Source organism: Artibeus jamaicensis, unplaced genomic scaffold (assembly GCF_021234435.1).
Source record: "Artibeus jamaicensis isolate MK-2021 breed Jamaican fruit bat unplaced genomic scaffold, CSHL_Jam_final scaffold_369, whole genome shotgun sequence".
Lineage (NCBI taxonomy): Eukaryota > Metazoa > Chordata > Mammalia > Chiroptera > Phyllostomidae > Artibeus > Artibeus jamaicensis.
The window spans coordinates 27282781-27307160 of NW_026522042.1; the positions used below are offsets into that span (position 1 = coordinate 27282781).

General features: G+C 39.6%; 1 protein-coding gene across 1 annotated transcript in view; it reads left to right on the top strand.

The window, feature by feature from the left end:
* The window catches only part of CTNND2 (catenin delta 2), an 841098-nt gene that overhangs the window by 596803 nt on the left and 219915 nt on the right, over positions 1–24380 (top strand). The window lies entirely within an intron of this gene.

Here is a 24380-nt window from a genome sequence, read left to right on the forward strand (position 1 = left end):
TTTCCACCTAATTAATTGACATGCCTCTCACACCTTCCTCTATTTTAGTACTCGAATACTGGGAAGTGGAGGACCAAGGATAAGTGTGCTAGGAGTGTTAAGAGAGACAAGATTTTCAGCTGTTGTAGTTTGGGTGTGGCTTTCCTTTGCTTTGCAATTTCATCTCTGGGGTTGTCTCTGCCTCTAAATTCTAAAGAAATACAAAGCATGGAATGTCAGCTCCTCAATTTACAACAAGATTACTACACTCAATCTATGTTATCATCTGTCCTTCCTGGAAGACTCATTGGTAGGATGGGAATTTTAGGCAATAAACCAGCTGTGTATTATAACCAAGAATTTTGAGCCCTTCACAGAAGTACCAGTGGATATGATGCAGATATGTGTTCCATTGCAGACTATTTTCTGTGTCCATCGTGTAAATGATTGTTAACAGGCTTTGTGTTTTGGAAAAATATACTAAAGTACATAAATTATGGCATGTGCTATTTCTGAAAAATCACAGTGCTCAGCACAGCTAACTCTGAGTTTTTAGTCAAGGGGTAAGAATTTACACAGACGAAGCTGAGTAATCATTAAAAAAGATTTTGTTATATTTTATAAGTTATGGACTTTATAAGTTATGGATGTAGTTGCTTATTTTATACCCACAGTATGTAAACAATTCTGAGGATGAGTCTAAAATAGTTTGAGAGTGGAAAGAGATTTAAAGGTATAATTGCAATTCATTATACATTTTGCTTCTTTGCATCAGGATGTATATAGACGAGTAGCTTTTCACAGTTTTTCTGTCTCTTCCACTGAGACTAAAAGGATTTGGCCATGCTCCTCCTAATCAAGAATCATACTTCCTTATGGAATAAATATAGATCAGTGGTACTCAACCAGGTATGATTTGACCCAAGGGACTTTTGACAACATCTAGAGACATTTTTTGATTGTCACAGTTGGATTAGGTTTGTGTGGTGCCTTCAGCATCCAGTGGATAAGGGACAGGGTTGCTGCAAGACACGCTATAATACACAGGACAGCCCCCACCACAGGGAATTATCCAGCCCCAAATGCCAGTAATACCTAAATTGAGAATAAGAAAAATATCTTTCATTTAAGATAAATTTAAAATGTCAAAACATGCCACCTATTAAAATGACCTAAAAATCAACTAAATTTATGTGGCTCCTCTCCCTTAATTTCCATTAAGATAATGGAAATTATCTTAATCATTCTCTGTTTTTAATAGAAAACAAAATGGCTGTTCAAAATGAAGGACAGATTTCTGCTTAAGGGACCAGATACCATCACTTTTTGAAGATTATAGTTTCAAGGGTTCCTCTAAAGGTCACAAAAGCATTTTATCTCACTGTTGGTGTGAAGTTGGTTCAGGAGTGTTATATTACCCCCACGAAAGTGGTGTGCCCTCCATCTTGAAATTGGGTTCTGATGTCAAGTCCGATTACAGCACACACATCCCAAGAGAGTACAAAAGGGCGGGTTACTCACATAATGAGGCTTAATGGGATGGCTGGGGTAGGGGGCAATGGAGACAACTGTACTTGAGCAACACAAAAAAAGAGACTTAATGGGGTGAGCAGCGTGGCTCCCCAGCAGAACCAAACATGGCTTGAGAGAGCAGGAAAGGGGGCTGGCTTGGGATTTCATGGTGGTTATTGGGGTGGGGGTGGGCAGAGTGAGATTCCCACACATGGTCAGGGACTTCAGGGGCTCCAGGTCCTTGCCAACGCCACAGGAAGAAACACTTGAGCTTCCTTATCAGCGTGCTCAGATATGGGCAGAGGGGAAGAGGGAGAGTGAGGCTTCAAAGCTGTCAGTAGCCAAACATCAAAAAATAGAGTCAGACTCTTTATTACAAGGAGTCATGCCAGCAGGCAATACAGACATCATGGCCTGGGGAAGTTCAAAATCACTGGTCTGACTCTGTTACATGATCCATGGACTGGCCTTGAAGCCTCTCAGCAGTAGTGAAGCCTGACAGCTGGCTGAAGACTTCTGTGTGGCCACATCAGAAGCAACCCTCACACCCCGGCCAGGGCCCTATGGTAGACAGAGGTGGTGCAGTGAAGCAGAAACCAGCATGTACATCAGTGTCAGACAAATACATCTTCCAACGACACTTCCCTGCTTTCCAGCTATGTCTCCTTGAACAAGCTGCCTCAAATCCAAGTTCACTGGACCAGTAGGAAAACTTCAGAACAGAGCTTTGGTCTGCCGATTTATGAAAGTAAATTCTCAGCATTGTTTCTATAAGATCAGGCATCATTTTGAACAAAACTGAATGTCTAGGCTTCCTTTTATGAAAACTGCACAAAACACTTTAATAAAGAATGAGAAAGGCATTATTTATGAGGCCTCTTTTTTATCTTTAAAGGACAGATCCTGAGACCTCCACTGTAGAGTCCTTGTAGGGACTATAACTTAATGTATGCAAACTGCTTAGCAGTGACATACTCATTTATTTGCATTCTTTATTTGGCCAGGAACACAGTTAAGTCACTCACGTTACTATCGTATCTGGTGGATGTATGTGTATGTCTGTGAGGACGTGGTCTTCATTTTTTTTTATTTTGCTCTGGCTGCCCTCCAGGTTGCCTGTGTCACCTCTCACTGCACAGGAATTCTTCCAATGGCTGCACTTAAAGTGCTGGTTCAAATTTTGGGTGCCATTCCTCAGCTCTCCCTCTTACAGGCTCCCAACACTGCCAGGACCTCCCCATAATGTTCTCCCAGTACCTGGGAATCTGAGATGAGGAGAAATGAAAGGGTGATGCAGGGCACGGCCTGAAACCATGTTGACAAAATGAGATTGAAGTCAGTAAAACCCAAAGGAACAGGGAAGATGCAAAAGGCCTAAATAAAATACAAAATAAGCTACCTGGAGTTTCCCTTTTTCCTTCAGTCACATAGGGACTGCACATGTGTTCGCACAAGCACCCATGCATGCACACACACACACAGATGAGTAACTTCTGATAGGGATTTTGCATAAACCTGTTCTGTTCTCTCATCCTAACTCAGGACCCAAGTCATTAGTAATAGTCCTCTCTTTGTGACAGATGACTGCCTGTCATGTTCTCATACAGATGGACTAATCTTTGTAATTACCTGTTGTCCAAATACTAATCTTGTAGGCACTAACCTTTCCAAGTTTACTCAGTCTTTTAGTCTTTCTATTGCATTTTATCAAATTGATATAGTCCTTCAGTCTCTGTTTCATTATTGGTATTGACTTTGCTCACACAATGGATAGGCCATTGAGCAAGACAGAATGAAATCTCCTATATGTGGAGGGTCATAAATCATGCCTCTCTCATTCTTTATCACAGCACTTTGTATGCTTTTCATATAATGAAGCCTAGAATTTCAGTTTTGTTCAAAATTATGCCATATCTTATAGGAATAAATCTGAGAATTCACTTCCACAAATCAGCAGACCAAACGAAGCTCTGTCCTTAAGTTTTCCTACTGGTCTGGTGAACTTGGTTTTGAGGCATTCATCAGGGAGGTGAAACTGAGAGGAGAGGACCCTGCATGGTTATTTCGGAACCAACAGTGACTAAGGTAGAGTCTGCAATCTACTGAGTGCCCTGACCCAGGGTAGAACATTCAGTTGTAAGTACTTTGAATATCAGGGAGTGTCCGAAAATTGGGATCAAAGAGTATCATACAAACAGGAGTTCACAGCCAGACTGAGTAAGATTAGAAGAAAAGCAGTTGAGGAAAAGTTCAGACAGGTGAGGAAGGAGAAAATAGAAAGAAGGGGTCTGGGTCATTGCCACAGACACACCAAGTTTGTGCAGCTCATTTTCATGAGCCAGTGAATATCTAATATGCGGGCGAACTATGCCTGCCATTTACACTGTCTCCTAAACTGTTGGGACTGCTACAATAAATTGAGAAATTGAGCTTTAGATAATTTAGAGAGTTAGTAGACATGAAACCTCGCTCATGTGTATGTACCACAGGCATTTTTAGGAGGTGCCTAAATGTTGATAACTTCTTAGTATTTTCATAAGTCCTTTCTTTATTCTATCTGGGAACTCTTTCTCAGTAAAGAATATTAAGAACATCCCAATGATTAGGGGACAGTACTGAGTGTCTGTCTTGGGGTTGCAGTGATTTGAATTTGCGTTCTTCCCTCCTGCATCTCCCTGTCCCCCCATTTCTCCTCCTGCACACATCGGAGCATGCCTGCTGCCCGGCACCTGGGCAGCCACATACAAACAGGACATATATGTGCATGTGTACACTGTATGGTCACATTTGAGGTGATATGTCTCCTCAGATTAAAAAAAGTATTTGCCTGTTTTCAAATGGCAAGATGGATTATTTTTAAAATTCAAACATTTCAGTTCTGAGAGTGTTCAGCCAAGATGAAGGCATAGGCAGAACTGCTTTGCTTCCTCACAGAACTGAAACGAGGATAACAACCAATTTAAAAACAAAAAACAACCGTAACTGTCAGAAAAGCATTTGTGTGGAAGTCCAACAACCAAGGAGTTAAACATTCATCCAGACTGGTAGGAAGGGCAGAATTGGGAAGCTGCGGCAGATGGAAGGCCGGGACAGAAAAGACCCGTGGCACAGCAAGGTGGTAGACTGTGCAGGTGATCCCACAACTGTGCCCAAATAAACTGGGAGGAACAACTAGGGAGTGAGACAGATCATGCAGCCCAGGGTTCCAGAGTGGGGACTAAAGACTCAAAAGCCCTGGCTGTAAAAAATCTGTGGGGGTTCTGCTCGCCAGAGAAACTCCCAGCCTCACAGGATAGTTTGTAGGAGAGGTACACAGGGTCCTAAAATATATACAAACCTACCCACCTGCGAATCAGCAACTTACAGGGAATAATCTGCTTCTAGGAAGCCAGAAAACTGACAGAAATTGGAACAGGAGAGGAGCAAGCAACATTGTTCCCTCTCTGACCCCTCCCCCACAGACAGTGACACAATGTGGCAAAGCAGGTTGCCCCACCCTGGCAAATGTCCCTTACAACATAACAGGTGCACTGAGACAAAGAAACATGGCCCAAATGAAAGAACAGATCAAAACTGGAGAGAAAGAACTAAGTGAGAAGGAGATAGACAATCTGATGCAAAGTTGAAAGCACTGGTAATCAGGATAATCACAGAACTGACTGAGCTCAGTTGCAAAATAAAAGAAGAGATGATGGCCTGAAATAAAAGAAAATATACAGGGAACCAACACTGAAGGGAAGGAAACTGGGATTCAAGTCAATGATTTGGAACAAAAGGAAAAAATAAGCATCCAATCAAAACAGAAGAAACAAGAATGCAAAAAAGTGAGGGGCTTTGAAACATCTGGGACAACTTTAAGCATTCCAACATCTGAACCATGGGGGTGCAGGAAGTAGAAGAGAAAGACCAAGATACTGAAACTTATCTGAACAACTAATAAAGGAAAACTTCCCCAATCTGGCAAAGGAAATAGACTTCCAGGAAGTCCAGGAAGCTCAGAGAGTCCCAAAGAAGTTGGACCCAAGGAGCAACACATCAAGATACATCATAATTAAGTTACCCAAGATTAAAGATGAAAGAATCTTCAAAGCAGAAAGAGGAAAGTAGAGAGTTACCTGCAAAGGAGTTCCCATAAGACTCTCAGTTGATTTCTCAAAGGAAAACTTATAGGCAAGAAGGGGCTGGAAAGAAGTATTACAAGTCATGAAAGGCAGGGACCTACATCCAAGATTCTCTATCCAGCAAAGCTTTCATTTAGAATGGAAGGGCAGATAAAGTGCTTCCCAGAGAAGGTAAAGTTAAAGGAGTTCATTATCACCAAATCCTTATTATATGAAATGTTAAAGGTACTTAACTAAGAAATAGATAAAAAATGATGAACAGTAAAGTGACAACAAACTCACAACTATCAGCAACTGAACAATCTAAAAAAGAAAAACTAAGCAAACAACTAGACCAGGAACAGAATCAGAGAAATGGACATCACATGAAGGGTTATCAGTGGAGAGGGGGGGGGGAAATGGTGGGGAAGGTACAAGTAATAAGAAGCATAATAGGCACAGAATAGACTGGGAGAGGTTAAGAATAGTATAGAAAATGGTGAAGCCAAAGAACTTATATGTACAACCCATAGACATGAACTAAGGTAGGGGGGATACTGGAGAGTGGGGACAGGCCATGCAAGGAAGAGGAAGAGAAAGGCGAAAGAAAAATTGGGACAGCTGTAAATAACATAATCAATAAAATATGCTTAAAAATAAAAATTTAAACATTTTAATTTATCTAATTATAAATTGCTAAATTTAATTAAAAATCTATTTGAAAATAATACAAATTGAAATTTAAATAATGTCAAAATGTATTTTTAAACATTAGACCATAATTTAAATAACATGCCTTTACAAAAAACTCAAACTTTGTTACATAATGTTACATGGAGAAGGACTGACTTACATTTATTGCTATTGAGGGAAGTCACTGGTGACTACCACTGGCAATGATTTAATTTACTTCTTGGCCTGATTTTCTCTTTCTATCCAATATGCAACCAAAGTGTTCCAAGTCTTTGAAAGTCTTATATAGTAAACTTATGGAGTTCTAAAATAAGAACAATTTATATAGGAAATTAAAGGTGAGTTCATTTTGCTAACTGCTAACAAATCTTTTCTCAACTGCCTGACCATCCTAATTCCAATAAAGCGCCTTTTTTTAAGGAAATGGAGTTTTTTAGTTGTAGTGGATAAAAGAGTATATCAACAGCCTGTTTTGTGTTAGTGGGGGACTCCAGTAATAATACTGTATAGATCCTACCTTCCAGGCATCCGCAGCCTCCTGGGGAGACAGAATGTGAGCAGGGCAGTATTACACCTCATGTTAGGCACCGGGGAAGGGCAGATCCCTGGCCTGGGATGGTGCTGACAGATGCATAAAACTCAGTCTTGTGGACTCAGAGAAAGCTTCCTGCTTCCTGTATTGGTTATGATATGAAATTTTTAATTAGAAGTTTCTAAAAAAGTTATACTCACTTGGAATTCATGGAAAAGGGTTCATATTTAAGGGCTTCTGCACTTTGGAGTGTGTGTGTGTGTGAGAGAGAGAGTCCATGTGCATTTCCATATACTCTCAGTATACTTGTACCACTTACACAAATTTTTTTTCTAAATTGGTGTTATCTTTGGTGGTATTAACTAAAATATAGAAATTAACTTCTGTATATAAAAATATGCATACCTTTCCCTTCCCCCACACATTCTATTTTATTGACTGATTTAGAATATTTCATATCTTTAAAAAATAATTTAGACTTGTTTTTTTCTACTGCACTTAAAGTGCTTCATGATTTTTATTTTATTTTTGATCCTTCCTACCTCATATAGTTCAAGAGAAGGTGCTATCTAACTTTTCAGTGAGATTATCTTTGAACCATTTCTTCCCTTTCCTTCATTGTAAATTGTTTAACATTTTTTGTGGAAGAATTTCTGTTACCAGATGTCAGTAGACTATATACTACGATTAACAGCACAGGCTCTGGAGCCAGGCCACCTGCCTTTGAACCCTGGCTGCTCTGCTACTTTTAACTTCATGATCTTGGACAAGTTTCTTTACCTCTCTGAGCCTCAGTTTTCCAGACTGTAAAATGTCAGGAGACTCCACATGACTTCAGAGAGGACACACAGAGACTGCCAGCTGGAGTGACAGGTTAAGAAAGGGGGGTTATCATCAATATGTCACAAATATAAATTAAGGAAACCTCTTCCTAACAGTTAAGTGTAAAGCCAGTCATAGTGTCATGGACAGAATGTCTGTATGTACTCTGCTTTACCTGTACTGTTCGTCATTCAGTTTGAAATCTGTTACAGCCGTAGGGAACAATGAAATCATGTGTTGTATGTGGCTCCATGCTGAAACAAGTAGATTCAACCACTGCCTTTAGCAAGTTGAAATCAAAGAACCCTTTGCAAAAAATAAAATAAAATAAATGCAAAATAAAGACACATGCAAAATAAAAAGACACATAAACATGTCCAAATGCTTAATACACTGATATTTTGGGAAAGTTGAATTCATGAATATATTCATTCAATAGATATCCATTGAGCAGCCATGAAGTTCTAGGCTTTTTACTTGATGCTGATGATATATCAGTGAACAAACAATACTCAGATGACTGGGGGGAGGGGTGCTAAACAAATTAAGACCTAAATCTATCATATGTCAGATGGTGTTAGTGGCCCTGAAGATACAGCACAGCATGGTAATGGGGGTGGAGAGGTGTGGGTATGGGGGTCTGGGTGGGGATCCACTGCTCTTTTATGAAACGTTGGTCAGGAGAGTCATCTCTGAGAAATAGTGTTTTTGCAGAGCAGAGGCAGTGAGAGAAAACCCCAGAGTGAGTTCTCTGAGCAGGAGGGTTCCCATGCATAAAGCATGAACAAGTGGGAAGTGGGGATGAGCCAGTCTGTGCTCCCAGAGTCCAGAGTCCGTTAGTTCCCCAGGACTGTTGTAACAAAGTACCACACAGCGTGGCTGGAAACAACAGATTTCCTCCTCCACAAGTCTGGGAGCCACAAGTCCAAGATCAAGGTATCATCAGAGCCAGGCTCCCACTGAGACTCTGGTAGAATACGTCCTTGCTGCTTCCTAGCTTCTGGTGTGGCCCTCAATCCTTGGCTTGTGGACACATCACTACAGTCTCTGACATCACATGACCTGCTCTTCTCTATGTGTCCCTGTATGTCCTTCCTCTTCTTAAAAGGGCACCATTTTAGATTAGAGTCCACCCTAGAGACCTGGTCTTAATTTGATTGTCATTGTCAAGAACCTGTTTCCAAAGAAGTTCATATTAGTAGGTACCTGGGGTTGGGATTTCAACAAACCTTCTGGGAAGGCACAATTCACTTGACCACAGGAGTAGCCAGGAGGGCGTCTGCAGTCTGAAAAGCAAGGGGAGAGGTGTAGAAGATGGTCAGAGAGGTGAGTGTCCAGGGCCAGGTTGTGTAGGCTTTGAAGGGAAAAGGCCTTCTCTTCTGAGAAGAGAAGTCTGGGGCCTGCATTTTGGCTGTGTGGTTTGGAAAGCAGCACATTTTGAGAAAGACGGCTTAGAGAGAGATTGAAATCCTTAAATGGTCTAAGGAGAGGGTAACTAGTGATCGGAAGGGAGATGAGAAGCTGTGAAGGAGAAAGTGGATGAATACATGAAGCGGGAAGGAAGCTAACCTTGGGTAACCTTGGGTACCCCCTGCTGGTGATCATGGAGTGATTGAGAATGTGTGACAAAAATGAAGTGGCTTGGATCTGAGGGAACTTTGTCAAAGTACTCATAGAAGTAACACAAACAGCCTCCTTATCATGTTCTACCCATATATACCATATTTTTCTAGGTATAATGTACACATTTTTGCCCAAATTTTTTAGGAAAATATAAGGGTGCACATTGTATCTGGGGATAATGATTGCATGCCATGGGTATAATAATCCCATGTATGATACATACAAAAATGTGGGTATGCATTATACCTGGCAAAATACGGTAGATTATAACACATACTTTCCTGTTTTACGGTTTCACTGCAATTATTTGCCTTTCTATATCTCTGGAATCCCTTTCACTAATACACTCTCAGTAAATGATCTTGCACTCACACCTCTTGATCCTCTGACCATTCTAGATTCGAGTTTCAGACCTCCTCAACCCAATGAGGCTTGCAAATGCGTCAGTGACCATGCTCTCTGTGTGTGCGTGTACCATCTTGGAAACATTTCACATGGCTGGAACCAGATACCATGGAAAACTAGAGCCTTCCTGACTTGAACTAGCACCTCAGTTGACTTATTTAAGTGTATGTAAATTTCTGGCTCAGCCACACTTCTGTCATTCAAATCCAGATTCTCATTGGAAAAGATGTGTCTCTATTCCAAAGTTATCCTATAGATGTTTTGACACATCTCTTCCCGGTTACATGCACTTCATCTTTGCAAATCATCTTTTAAATGTTTCAGATGAAGCTGCGGGTGATCATTATAGGATGACTATTCTTGCTTGGTAGCTCCTGTGCACGTTTTAACCAAACCTGTAATATAAAGGAAAGAAAAATCAATTTTGTTCAGAGCTCTTCAAAATTCAAATTGCTCTTCTGCATTCACAATCCTTCTTAATTAATGTACCTCTTGAATAAAAACTAAAACACTGAGTAGGCATTAACTTTTATTTGTATTAATTTTACCCATGGAACAATATCTGCATTTCCCTTGGATCTTATACAGTTTGTCTTCAATTTCCAAAGATTTTTTTTTTTTAGAGAAAGACTCTCACAGATTGTCTTTAACTTCCAAAGATTTTTTTGAAAGAAAGAATCTTACTATTGAGAAATTATTTTCCCTGAAAACAGTGGTATATAAAGAGACCAGGTTCCCCAGGACAGCTCACAAAAGACTCATTAAACCAAAACATCCCTGAAGTATAGCAGTAATAAAACTATAGCAGTGGGTGAATAATATTATACTAGCCAGTCTCTTTGTATCCTTGGGGAACAGCAAAGAGTGTTCCAGTCGGAATGCCGGGAACTCATCTCTAGCGTGCTACTGCTTGGAAGGCAGTGTTCCCCACACCATTCCTGTGGGCTGTGGGGTGGGAGGGAAGGCCATCCTTGCTACAGATCCCTGTGATGGAATCTGCTGTCTGGGCAGGGGTGGGAAAGCTTTAAGACTCCCATGTGTGGACTGAATGAAAGGAAACTGGAAATGAAGGTTGGAAACAAATTATAAAGGACTGGAAAATAAAAAGATATGAGGAATGGAAGCTCCTAATTGCATACACTTAAGTCCCAAAGTAATTCCTCTGACCTTACCAGGTCCTTGACACCCCCTTCATTTAATTCTACTTTAACTCCTATCCTTTCTCTTGTCACCACCTATAGCTTTTAAGCCCATTTCTTTCTTTCCTAGTCCACTAGGGAAAAAGAGGATTATCTTCCCAGCTGTCCCCAATTCTTTTATATATAACACAAATACACTGGATTTTGATGTTTTATATAGATTTTTATAGCCTGCACAGGTCACAGAGAAGCATACCAGGAATAAAATGTTTCTCTCAAAAATGTCACCCTTCTGTTTTTCTCTTCTATCTTAAAGACACAAATGATGTCACATCTAACACTCTCTATCACTGTATTTCACCAAAGGCTGCCACCCCTGCCGAGCACTGTTGTCCCTCCTAACAGGTACCACTGCCTTACATCAACCATCACTCTTACCACTCATGTAATAGATCTTTCAGAGCCTAAAATGTGACAAACGGTGAGATTGTGGATCACTCCTACCTTCGCGTTTCTGTTTCTCGCATGAACTAAAAAAAAGTTAAGAAAATAAAGCAGACACCACTTATTTTACTTACAGCCTCCACATTTTATAAGGTACATTTAAGACTTCAAGGGAGACCAACTGATTCAAAAGTTAAAAAACCATTTCCTACCCAGAGTTATCCCCCCTTTCTAACCACTAAAGCTGGCTACTGAATTTAAGTGCCAGTCTTTTCCTTCTCTCAGTTCTTCCTAAAAACAATTTTTTGGGGATCTAGCCCACCTTCCTACAAACAATTTTTGGGACATACCAAGTCTTGTTTGACATCCCCAAATATGCCTGAACAGTAGCAGTCGCATCGATGAAGCTCAGCCCCCTTGCAATCTACTTTAATTTAGAGAAACTGGCTCTACAGAGGAGAAGATCATGTCTTATCTCTAGTATATGCTGGTCGATCTTGGTTCTCAGCCTCTCAGTCCCACAGGAATGCACCACAATGTTAAGATCAAAATTACGTGTCCATGCACATGTCCAAAGTGGGACTGGTACGCGGACTCCAGACTCTGTGTGCAAAGATGATTTGGGGGCATACATATGGCAACTGAAAGAAATAGAGATGATTCTTAAATACCTTCTCGGTGATTGTATGATTCTTGGTATGAAACCATAAAACTTCACATCTGTAAAGGAAATGAACAATTTTAGTGGAAAATGTTCCTTTGTCCCCTTGGTTCTGGGAAATTTATGGTATTACATTGTATAGAAACTATAATCCAGAGAGAAATGGTTGCTTTCATTGGCTCTTACCAAGCAAGCAGAGATATCTGAAGTTTTACTAAAGACACAAAACTTGGCATACAAAAATATGGGAACTGAACTTGGCTTGCCAGTATCTGTGTTGCAGACAGATGGAGCAGGGATGGGATGGGTGCACTTTTGGTAGAATGTTCTCTTCAAAGAGTAATTTGCCTGCCTTTAGTTTCATCTCTCGTTATTAGATATGTAAAGAAGGCTGTAGACACAACTTAAGAGATTTAAGGGTGAAAGAACTAGACAATGTTTTCAATTAATATAAGCAAAGATTCTGGTAAAGGAAATTATTATCAGTGATACTGAGATAGAACAATCCAAACACTGGTATTTTGCAATGAATAATAGTGATGTCAGGGTTTATGTAGAACAAGAATCAATCATGGGTAATTAACTATGCAGCCTAATGCTCCTGCCTCTAATCCATGGCTATGCCCCTCTGGCCTGAGTAAAAACCTCGGTGAGTGAGGCTTACCCCAAAGAGTACAATTATTCATACCACTTGCAACCCCATTCTTGCCTCTGAAGAATGGCAGTATCAAGAGCAGAAGCCAACATGGAATGGCCTGAGACTAAGCCCCAAATAAAATTGGACCAAGTATATTTTGACTCTGAGGTAATCCCCCCATACTATTTAGTTATATAATTAGTTGAAGATGTCCAAGAGGAAGTTAGGGCACACTTGCTTGACCTTTCATAAAAGGGGCTTGTGGACGTTTTGATTAAGCTGGAGCAAACATCCATGAGAAAATGGAGAATTACAGGCCGTGGGAAGGCTGGGTGGAAGTGGAACAGCGTAGCTAGGACATGTTAGACCAGAGAGGTGTTTGTATGGTCATTGAAGAGAGAAATGGAAAACAGTCAGAGGACATTAAATATAGATTACATTAGTTTCCTCTTGCTGCTGTAAGAAATTATGACCAACTTATTGGATTAATACAACACAACTTTATCATCTTACACTTCTGGAGGTCAGAAACCTGAAATCGGTTTCACCGGGCTAAAGTCCAGGTGTCAGCAGGGCTGTGCTCTAAAGGAGAATTTGTTTCCTGCCCTTTTCTAGCTTCTAGAGCATTCCCACATTCCTCGGCTCATGGGTTCTCTCTCCATTTTCCAAGTTCATTTTTCCAACCCCTGCTTCATCATATCTCCTTACTCTGACTCTGATCCTCCAGCTCCCCTGTTATAAGGGCTCTTGGGATTACATTGGGCCCAAGAAGATAATCCAAAATAATCTTGCACCTCAAATTTCTTAATCTAATCAGAGCAGCTAAATCCTTTATTCTGTGTAAGGTGGTAGTATATTTACAGGTTTCAGGGTTTGGGTTCTTGACATCTTTGGGAAAGGGGAACTATTTAGCCTACCATTAAAGTCCTTGTCCATTGAAAAGAAACACTTAAATACCTTGGAATTTTAAAAAATCAGAACTGATACTTTCCCCTTCCTTATAAGGTTTTAGAACATTTCAAGTACTTATGCTTAACTTCACTGAGTTCAAAAAGACCTTGATTGATGCTCAGAAAGAGATGAGGCTTGGTGATCTTGGAGAAAGATTGTGATTCAACTCATATAATGGTGGAAGGAGCAGTTAGAGGTGGGAAGAATCACAGGATGGCATAGGTCAGGAAGAGCAGCCAGGTAACCCCACTGCGGTTACTCTTATAAACCTTCCAGCCAGAGAGTTGAGACCACACTGAAGCTTCTTTGGTTGGCCAGAGTCTGGGAAATCATATTTCTGGGCTTAATCAATGTAATTTTACCTGGCCACTGTACTAAAGAATTAGAGGTTGTTTGGCGAGAGAATGGAAAGGTAGCTACTCAAAAATACAAGATAATTTTTCATACCCATTGGCCTAGACATAACAAATGTACAGACCACAGTGAATGCATACTCCCACAACACATGAGGTGAACAGGCATAGTGAAAATGGCATCACAAACCCCTTGTGAACGTGTAAACTGAGAACCTCTTGGCTAGCCAAAATCCAAAATTCCAAGAACTACAACATACTTTTCCTGGGGAGGTACTGGCAATCTCTGAAATGACAATAATTCCCTGGCTTACAACACCCTCTTATTCAAAAGTAGCCAGCTTTTCTAGGGTACTTTATAGAGTATCAGGTTCTGATGGAGTGGTTCACCCTGTGGCTTTGACAGTATCCAATAGAGTTCAAGCTAATAAAGAAGCTCAATAGGCACTAGGGATTTCTGTGCTGTCATTGATCAGGAAAATTCCTCCTATTTCAATCCCAGTTTCTGAGAAAAATCAATCCATGCTTGTCTTTACCTGAGAGACCATGCAATCTATCTTAATAGTTCTTACAGAAGGATATATTAATTCCCTTACCCGTGGCCAAAATCCTTGTGAAGGGACTAATATTTACTGATGATAAAAGATACTCTGATATCCAACTTGGATGATCAGTGATTATCAGGCTTTTTAAAGATCAAGCAGACAGAATTGGAACTAGCATGAGCCATGACAAGCTGAGGTTGACTTGTAACTTCTGTAGAGAAGTGGTGACCCAAAGGAAAATTTGAAGAATCAGGAATATTTCTCAAAAGATGAAAATTATTTCCCTGATGCCACCATGAGATGAATAAGAAGCGTAATACTTGGGTCTCCTTGGGGCCTATGGACATCATGTATCATATTTGGGGATATTAAGTTCCATTAGAAAAAAGGAAAAGAAAAGGGAAAATGATAGAAAAAAAGAAGGAAAGTCCCTTTTGAAGTTTGTTTCAAACAACAAAAAGCTCTTAAGGTCTTCTCTGGATAAGAGTAAGAATATGGATTAAGATACTCCTGGGTGTGTAAGATTCACAAGCTGTTTTACCCAGTGACAAATACCTGAAGAGCCTGCAGTTCATAGAAAAAGTCAATAAAGGCAACAGAGAGACAACCTTAGTGCTGACTGCCATACCCTACCACTTAGGACATCCTAAGTGGCATTCATTTGCCTACACAACCTGTTAGAAGAAGGCAAGTTCTTGTCTGGCACTTAGGAACCCTGGGAAGCACACCCCTGACTGAAGGAACCTCTTGTTCTGTGAGGCTGTCTGCTTGCAGATAAGGTTCTGGAATTATCCCAGTAACAGCGTTTTTTTTCTTTGACTAGGTCAGCTTTATCACATCAGTTTGTTCAATCTCGAGGACCACGTGGTCTCAAAAGCAAGTTCATTGGTCAAATGCTGGGCAGGTGCCAACTGTAGTTATGAAAATCCCCTTTCGAAAATTTCAAAGTAAATTATAATTTCCTTAATTTTGTCCTTCAGCTTTCCCATTTCCTCACCTTTGTAAACATGGTATCTATATCAATAAATACTTCACAATTTTTGCGTGACTCAGAAAGCTAATGTTTTCCCTCCTTTTGCTAGTCTTCCAGGCTCTAGGCTTAATTTTTCTGTAATAAACACCCTTACAAATGACCCAATAGATTATAATTTGTTTTGCAACTTAGATTTAAATTTAATTTCTTAAGCCCTGAAGAACAACAGCAGAATATGAAGATTTTGAATTATGATAATTTTCCTTATTGGTCTGACTCTTATTTGTCTCTATCATTTAGCCCAGTTCACCAAATGGAAATTGGGTGTTCAACCATGAGCCTGAGTACTGTGCTGGGTCCCATGCTTTTCTATATATTCTTTACATATTCTATATTCTATATATAGAATATGTATAGAATACATATTCTATACATGTAAAGAATGTCTAATACATATTCTATATGTAAAGAATGTATTCTTTACATTTCTATATATAGAAAATATATTCTATATTTTCTATATATTCTATATAATGCTTTTCACATTAAAGAAAACAAGACATCTGCATATCTATAATTAGCTAATCTATTCAGCATTGGCTCCTATAAACAAGATGCAGGTGTGCATACTGCAGAAGCACTTTTGTACATAATGTTGACTGTTCCTTGTGGGAAAAATTAGTTTCTCTTCATGAAATGAAGAGATAAAGCTATAAGAAAGACATTTATAATATGTGCATAATGTTTGCTAGACCTGTGTCATTGTTTTCATTTTTACGATACTCTGTGGTTCGAAGATCTCTTCTTAGGCACCAGAATTCTTTGTTCTTATGTACTAATTTGCTTGGCATATGATGTTTCTCCTGAAAGTGTATTGTAGAAATTGGTTTGATTTCAAAGTTCATTGTTAAAACTACATTCTGTCCAAAATTATATGGAGCACCTCCATATAATTGTGTGCCAGATACTCCTCTCAGCACTGGGGACTCAGCATCGAATAAATCAGGCAAGGTCTCCACCTTCTAGCACTTACCTCTTTCTGGGAGGGTGTGAGGCAGAAAATGAACAGGACTATTAAATATACCAGGTGGTAAATGGGAGCAAACAGGAAATCTAGAGAAAGGGAGGTGGACCAAGAGTAGAGAGGAAGCAGGCAGGGTGAACATGCTATTTTTTATGGTTAATCAGATGGGGTGGACACCTGAGAGATGGAAAGAAAGCCACTCTGAGGAGTCCAGGACAGCACGTTGGGCTGCTCAGTACCTTATAGAAGCCCAAAGGAGCTGGAGCCAAAAGTGACTAAAGGAGAGAATGATGAGGAATGGAGATGGAGAAAAGACAGGGGCAGGTCATACAAGACTGAAGGCCAAGGTTAATTAATGATCCTCTGAAGGTGATGGGTATCATTGGAAGATTTTGAGCAGAAGCCACATGATCTGATTATGTATGCTTGAAAGGAAAAACAATTCTGAGTACAGCGTATGCAGGATTTAAAAAGAAAACAAAATTCTCCCATAAGTCTCTCTTCATTAGTAGTCCTCTGTCTTTACCAGTGTATGAAAAACTGAGAATGCAACCATTGCCTTTCTTCTAATCAGGACAAAAACTGTGCTATAACATAATAGCTGACTTGAAAATTTTTAAAGAATTAAAAATGCAAACCAGGACATTTATGTATTAAGTATTTTTTCAAACAGGTAATTAGAAAATAAATAAGACAGAAAATAAGGACACTTGATTATTTTTAGTTGGGATTTTATACACTGAAGATATTTTAAAAGATTTAGTAATAAACTATGTTGTGAGTGAACAACTGACAGTCGAGTAAAATCAGACCATTTCAGGATTTATAATTGGGGTTCCAGCTGTTCGATCTGTTGCACTCCAGGCCTGAGGAGCTCTGAACAGAAGTCAGTAAAGAAATAATCTCCTCAGTCTCCATGGTTATTTTATGCATTGGAAGGTAGAATGCCTACAGGGCAAGTCCTTTGAACCCACAAGTGACAGCTTATAAGAAAAAAACTGATACTACAAAATTTTAATTGGAATAAAATAATTGAAGGAACAGAATGACTCCCATATTGGTGGAGGAAAGGGGAAGAGACATTTCTGAATTACCTTCTATTTTAAATTTATTAATTCATTAATATTTATCCACATATACTTATTATATATTAATATATTGTGATAGTCTAATACATATGTATAGAATGTTACAGACATGTGTGACCTGGCACCAGCAACTTACTAAAATTACTAGGAGAGTTGTTATGCTGTCAGAATTTCTGAGCGAACAGATAAAGTCCAGAATAAAGTCCCCTTCTCCATTGAGATGACATGTGATTTAGGATGCACTGCACTGCGCTTGATGAGATTTCTTAGGACATAATTTTTAATATCTCAAAGGTCACGGATTCACCCAAAAAGTTTGTGTTCTTATTATACCAAGTTCCAGGTGTCATATAAATGTTCTGCTTGGGCTGATGGACAAAGTGAAGAGTGAATAAGATTAATCAGTTGAGCGGTATCATAGAATAACTCATATTGTAAAATGCTGTGTTGCAGACAAATCCCTGGTAACAGCTCTCTTTGTGTTCAAAATAAACATGTGACGGAACAAGGCTAATATGTTCCAGTCTGTGGGTTCTCAAAAGAGCTGGTCACAGTGGTGGAGGCTGCTGGATGTCTGGGGCACTCCAGGGAGCCTGGGTGGAGGAACTCAGCTTTCCCTTTTGCTCAGTCTCTGGGATGCCCTGCACATGCTGCTCTGATTCTGGGGCTACACCTAACTGGGAATCGCAAGCTGGGCTGCTGCAGTCACTTTGCTGGTACACAGAGCACAGGGCTATCAGGATAAGAAAATCAGAGTTAATTTAAACAAATGGTTGAGAGATGTGGGAAATACCATGTGTGTATTGTGCTGTTCACAAATTCCCAGATGGCAGCCAAGTGGTTGAGAATGTTTCATAACTAATGTTTCATAACTTCTGCAACACCCGTAATGCCTTCTTCAGTAGTCTCTCAAGTTAATTCTCTTGCCTTGTTGCCACAACTTCCCATGCCACTCCTCTGCTCAAAAAGCATGGGTGTCCATGTCCAAACACCTCAAGCATTCCTTATGTGCATGGTTTTCAGTGCCAGCCCCAATTTGGTCTTTTCCTGGCCTCCTGCAGCACGCCCTGCATCTTCCCTCTGCACAGCCACTCCACAAACTTCCCATCATGTCTGACCTCCCATTGCTGAGCGCTCTGCACAGCCATCACCCAGGTGAACGGCAGGAATTAGGACTGTCCGCCAAAGAAGCCTTCTACAAGGATCCCCTTTCCTTACATTCTGTGCTTTTTCTTTAAAATGACACAAATTTTATATTGTACTCCATGCATTGTCCAAGGCTGATGATGATGATGATGGTGATGATGATGATGATGCCACCTCCACCCACAATCTTTGGGTAAAGTTAAGGGTCAGGAAGACATGGCAGCATCTAAGGCACTGATACCTGTTTTCCCCTCCACCTTACCACACTGAACCCACTTTATAAAGCATGACCTACTGTGCCCAAACATTTTGGAATTTAATCACGTTCTACCATGTGTGGTTCACCAGTTTTCGAACTTCTTAAAATCAGTTATCTGTTATTTTTTCTAGAATAGTTAATTACCCACTCTACTTCCCAAGGAGGTTGATTTCAGGACTTCCCTGTGGGCTTCATACCACCTTATTTGTTTGTGTTTCTTCTTTATTAGCCCATGAGAACCTCAAGGAACACAGAACAATGCTTAATACATATCATTTGAACTAAACAAAACTGAAAAAATTGTCAACCCCCATTTAGTGGAATAAATATTGGCTATTGGCTTTTACTACCACAAAAGGACATACGAGCATTATGTACCTTTAGAACACTTCAGTGACTTCATTACCTAAAATAGAAAAAATAATAGAAAAAAACATGCGTAATAAGAAAACACTTAAGCAGACTTATACTCTGTACATTTTTATAAGTATAATAGCAATTTTACTTGATACAGTTTAAATTTTTTATGAGGTATATAAATTAAAAAGAAAATAAATGTATAGGAAAGTTTTCTATACATATCTATTGTAACTCCTTTCAGTGGCATTATTACATGTACTTTAAAACTCAGTAGTTCTTATAGTCATATGCTATGTAAGATACAAAATAACTTCTCTATTTTGCTATGTATTTGGCATAATTTTATATTTAAAAACATGTTATTTTCCCTTTTGCAATGACAAAAAAAAGTACATTTTTTAAATGTATGCTTTCGTAACACCACTGAAATAGAAATTTTAGGTAAAAGGTGTTCTTTCATCAACAATTTACTATCCATCAGCAAACCCAAAACTGCTATTGTAATGATTATCAACACACTCGTTTATTACAGATGAAAGGCTAGAAATCTTAGTCATTCATGATTCCTCTTTGGTCAACAGAACTAGAATTTGAACATTTCTGAATGTTTGGACTGTGTCAATAAGAAACCTGAATTTACCAGGTTTCTGGTGCCTGGACCATCTCAGTGGCCCATAACTGGTGTCCCTGCTTTGACTTTTGAATCCTTACAGTCTGTGTCCACATGGCTTATACAGCAGCTTTTAAACAAGTGTGTTAGGTCACTCTTGTTCCCATACTTCTCAGAGTGAACCTGATATCCTGACAGTAGCCTGGAGCCCCCTGATCCCGCCTGGTTCCACCTCCCATTTGCTCTCATCTCGTCTCTCACTGCCTCTGCTCCAGCCACACCTGCCTCTCTGGGACCTTCTATTACCTTTTTACATTACTTGGTCTCTATTCAAATGTCCTCTGACCATGGTGCCCTGACCAACCCCCCTGCAACACCTGCCTACACCTTCCCCTTCTTTCCTGCCATGTCGTCTTTATGGTTCTTGGCTGGGAATGGGGTGGGATGGAGTGAGGGACTTCAGCTTGTGCAATTTAGCAAATCCTCCTTAAGAAGCAGTTACCAAATCATAACTAGAAAATTCCTAAGTCCTCCTCCAAATGAAGCTGCCTCTGTTTTGCACTATTAAAATGGCCTCAATACGTGATTTCTTTGCGGTTTCTTTCCTTAGTTTCTGATTTCGCCACAAATACAGAGACCTCACCCATCTCACTCACCTCTGAACCCAGCGCATGAGCAGACCAGGCCTTCCATGAACATTGGGAAAGTTAGGAACTGTCCAGCCCAACAGAAATGAAAGCTTTGGAATAATATATGTAGCCTTCCTATATTCATTATGAGATGTTTCAGTAATTTTCAAATAGTTATCTGTGTGCCTTTCAGGGCTCTGTTTCCAGAATATACGTGCGCTCATCTAATGTTCTCCTGAGATGCTGGACAATATATGAATCCGCCTTTCCCACTCACAAATATGTTAGGTTATGTATTTTCCCAATGAAGACTCACAAGATTAAATTAGTAATTGTTAATCTGAAAGTAAGCATTAATACTCCAAGGGGATGACTGATTCATTGTATTGAAAAATAAGACCAGAATTTGAAGAGCTTTAGTTTTCAGTTGATCTTATATCTTGACTTATTAAAGTTTGTATATAAATCTATTCAGTTTTAGGCTGGCCTCTTTGTGTGCAGGCTAAAGGGGGTAAAAAAGAGATAGAAAATGAAGTGAAAATCTGAAGAGGTATTTTAACTTCAGCACGTCAGTGTGGTTGATACCCATGAGGATGTGAATATTAAACTTATATTTAAACATCTAAAATCAGTATACCCAGCATATGAGAAGCTGAAACAATACCTTGTATCTTTACACAATTTCTATTTTTAGAATTAAGTTGTTTTCATCCTTATTTGTGTATGGGACTCCTTGTTCATCCTTGAAAGCATATAGATAGTCACTTCAATTATTTTTGTCTTTAGTTGGTATATTTAGATCTTAAATTCTTAGGATGTACATGATGTATAATCAACTTACTTACAAGCTTGATGTGGACTCTGGCTGGTGGGGTCCGTGTGCTGTGGCTGCGACAAACAAATTCACACAGACTACAGAAGCCTGTGGAGGAAAAGGGACAGCACAGCCAGTCTCTGAGTGAGAGAGGCCCCAACCCCTGCCTGGGCAAGCTTTTATTGCTTTTTTGGGCATATTACATGGAGGATTGTCCTTGTTTACTATGCCCAGGTTCGCTCTAGATGGTTACCTTTTGCAGATAACAAAGGAGAGGAAGTTGCTAATTACTACAAAGAAAAAGGATATTTGCAAATGCAAAGGAAAAAGTGGTTGAACTGGTTATACTCCATCCTTGGGGGGTTTAGCACAGACTAGGAAGTTACTTGAAAGATATGCAGTAAATAGTTGCTGCTTCAATCCAGGGTGAGGGAGTTTTAGCAAAAAGCAAGCCTCAAAGCAGACTAGGTACAATGCAGGCCTGGTTTCCCATGGGAAAACCTAACCATGGTCCTGGGTCCTGTGTGCCAACTCTCTCCCCACCAGTTTTCTGAGTCAGAGACTGGGCTACATTCACCAGTGCAATGCGAATAGGTTCCCTTTACAAGCTTTTCCTGTAATTCAATCCATCAACATTAGTTTGTATTTCTTCTTTTCACCACATTAAGGTCTAAATGCACTAGGCTCTATTTCTTGCTATCCCTCTTTTTCTCCTGAGCCATTTGACAAGGTTTTAATTACCAGGGATTTATGTAATACTTATATATGAGATGCAGTAATTCCTTCCTCGTATTTCTCTTTACCAAGGTATCCTTCATTTTTACTGCTTGCTTAAGATTCCAGATGAAAGAATCATTTTGTCTTGTTTGAAATAAATCTCTTTTAAATTTTGATTAAACTTTTGTTGAAACTATGTATAAATTTTAGAGTCCCTAACCTTTTCAGTATCCACCTTTTTCATTCATAAACAAGGAGGTGTTTCATTATATTTATGACTAGTTTTGCTTATTGCTCAGTGAAAGAGTATAATGTTGTTCAAGGAGATTCTGTACCTGTTGGATCCAAAGTTTGCTCAAAGACAGCCTCAAGGCTGTCTTTGTAATAAGGAAAACACAAGTTAAAACTAAAGAGATACATATTGCATTCAATATAAAAGAAGTCAACAATGCCAAGTATGGTCAAGGAAACTTTTACTCTTTCCCAGTGGTGGTAAGATGGTACAAGATTTTGGGTCACTCCATGTAGTTGCATATATACAAAATCTAAACCCCACCTATTCTAAATGTCTATCCTATGAAACTCTTTCACTGTGTTTCAAATGTACATGGCACCGCTGCTTGTGTAAGCTGATCATTGAAAATAACCAAATCTACCAACACGAGACTGGAAGAGCAAACTGTGGTATGTTTCTACAAAGAAATACTTCCCAGGAATAAAAGTGAGTGCCCAAGTGCTATGTCCATTGGCTTGGATAAATGTCACAAATGCAATGCTATGTGATAAAAGAAAAAGAGAAAAATCGTGCAGCATGATACCACTCTCATATATGTAAGTATGCAAACCACGCTGTGGATGGTTAGGAATAAATGCCTACAACATAAGACACCGTGGTACAGGGGTTCCAGGCACAGACTCTGAGCACAGGTTTGAGTCTTGACTCTGGCTCCTGCTGCTGTGGGACATTGCCAGTCATGTCATCTCACTGTGTCTCAGTTTCATCTTCTCTAAAGTGAAGACAGAATCTTTCTATCACATTCACTGCCAACAATTTTCCTGGTTTGTTACGCACTACTTACATTTGTTTCTAATGTGTTTCTTTTTTTTTAATTTTTTTAAATTTTTTATTGCTTATGCTGTTACAGTTGTTCTTTTCCCCCCCTTCATTCCCCTCCACCCTACCTCCCCATCCCCACCATTACCCCCCCTTTAGTTTATGACCATGTGTCTCAAGTCCTTTAGATTCTATATTTCCCATGCTATTCTTGCCCCCCCCATCTATTTTCTATCTACTGTCTATGTTACTTATTTTCTGTACCTTCTCCCCCCTTCTCCTCCTCCCACTCCCCTGTTGCTAACCCTCCTTGAGATCTTCATTTCTATGTTTCCACTCCTGATCTAGCTGTCCTTTTAGTTTGCTTTTGTTTTAGGTGTGGTTGTTAATAACTGTGAGTTTGTTGTCCTTTCACTGTTCATGTTTCTTTAACTTTTCTTAGATAAGTCCCTTTAACATTTCATATAATAAGGGCTTGGTGATGATGAACTCCTTGAATTTGATCTTATCTGAGAAGCATTTTATCTGTCCTTCCATTCTAAATGAAAGCTTTGCTGGATAGATCAATCATGGTTGTAGATCTTTGGATTTCATGACTTGGAATACCTCTTTCCAGCCCCTTCTTGCCTGTAAGGTCTCTTTTGAGAAATCCGCTGACAGTCTGATGGGGACTCCTTTGTAGGTGACTGTCCCCTTATCTCTTGCTGCTTCTAGGATTCTCTCCTTCATTTTAATTTTGGCTAATATAATTATGATGTGCCTTGGTATGTTCCTTCTTGGGTCCAACTTCTTTGGGACTCTCTGAGCTTCCTGGATTTCCTGGAAGTCTATTTCCTTTGCCAGATTGGGGAAATTCTCCTTTATTATTTGTTCAAATACGTTTTCCACTGGTGGCTGTGCCTTTCCCCCTTCTGGTACCCCTATAATTTGGATATTGGAGTGTTTAAAGATGTCCTGGAGGTTCCTAATACTCTCCTCATTTCTTTGAATTCTTGCTCCTTGACTCTTTTCTGTTTGGCCATTATTTGCTTTCTTCTGGTCCACTCCATTGAATTGAGTCCCAGTTTCCTTTTCATTGCTATTGGTTTCCTGTGCAATTCCATTCATTTCAATTAGTTTCGCCTTCATATATTTGTCTAATTTGTGGCTATAATCAACCAGTTCTGTGAGGATCCTGATCACCAGTGTTTTAAACTGTGCATCTGAGAGTTTTGCTATTTCTTCATCGCTTAGATTTATAGGCTCTGGGGCTTTGAGATCTTCTTGAGCCATTTTTGGTCTGTTCGTGCCCTTTAAGTGTGAGGAGCAGA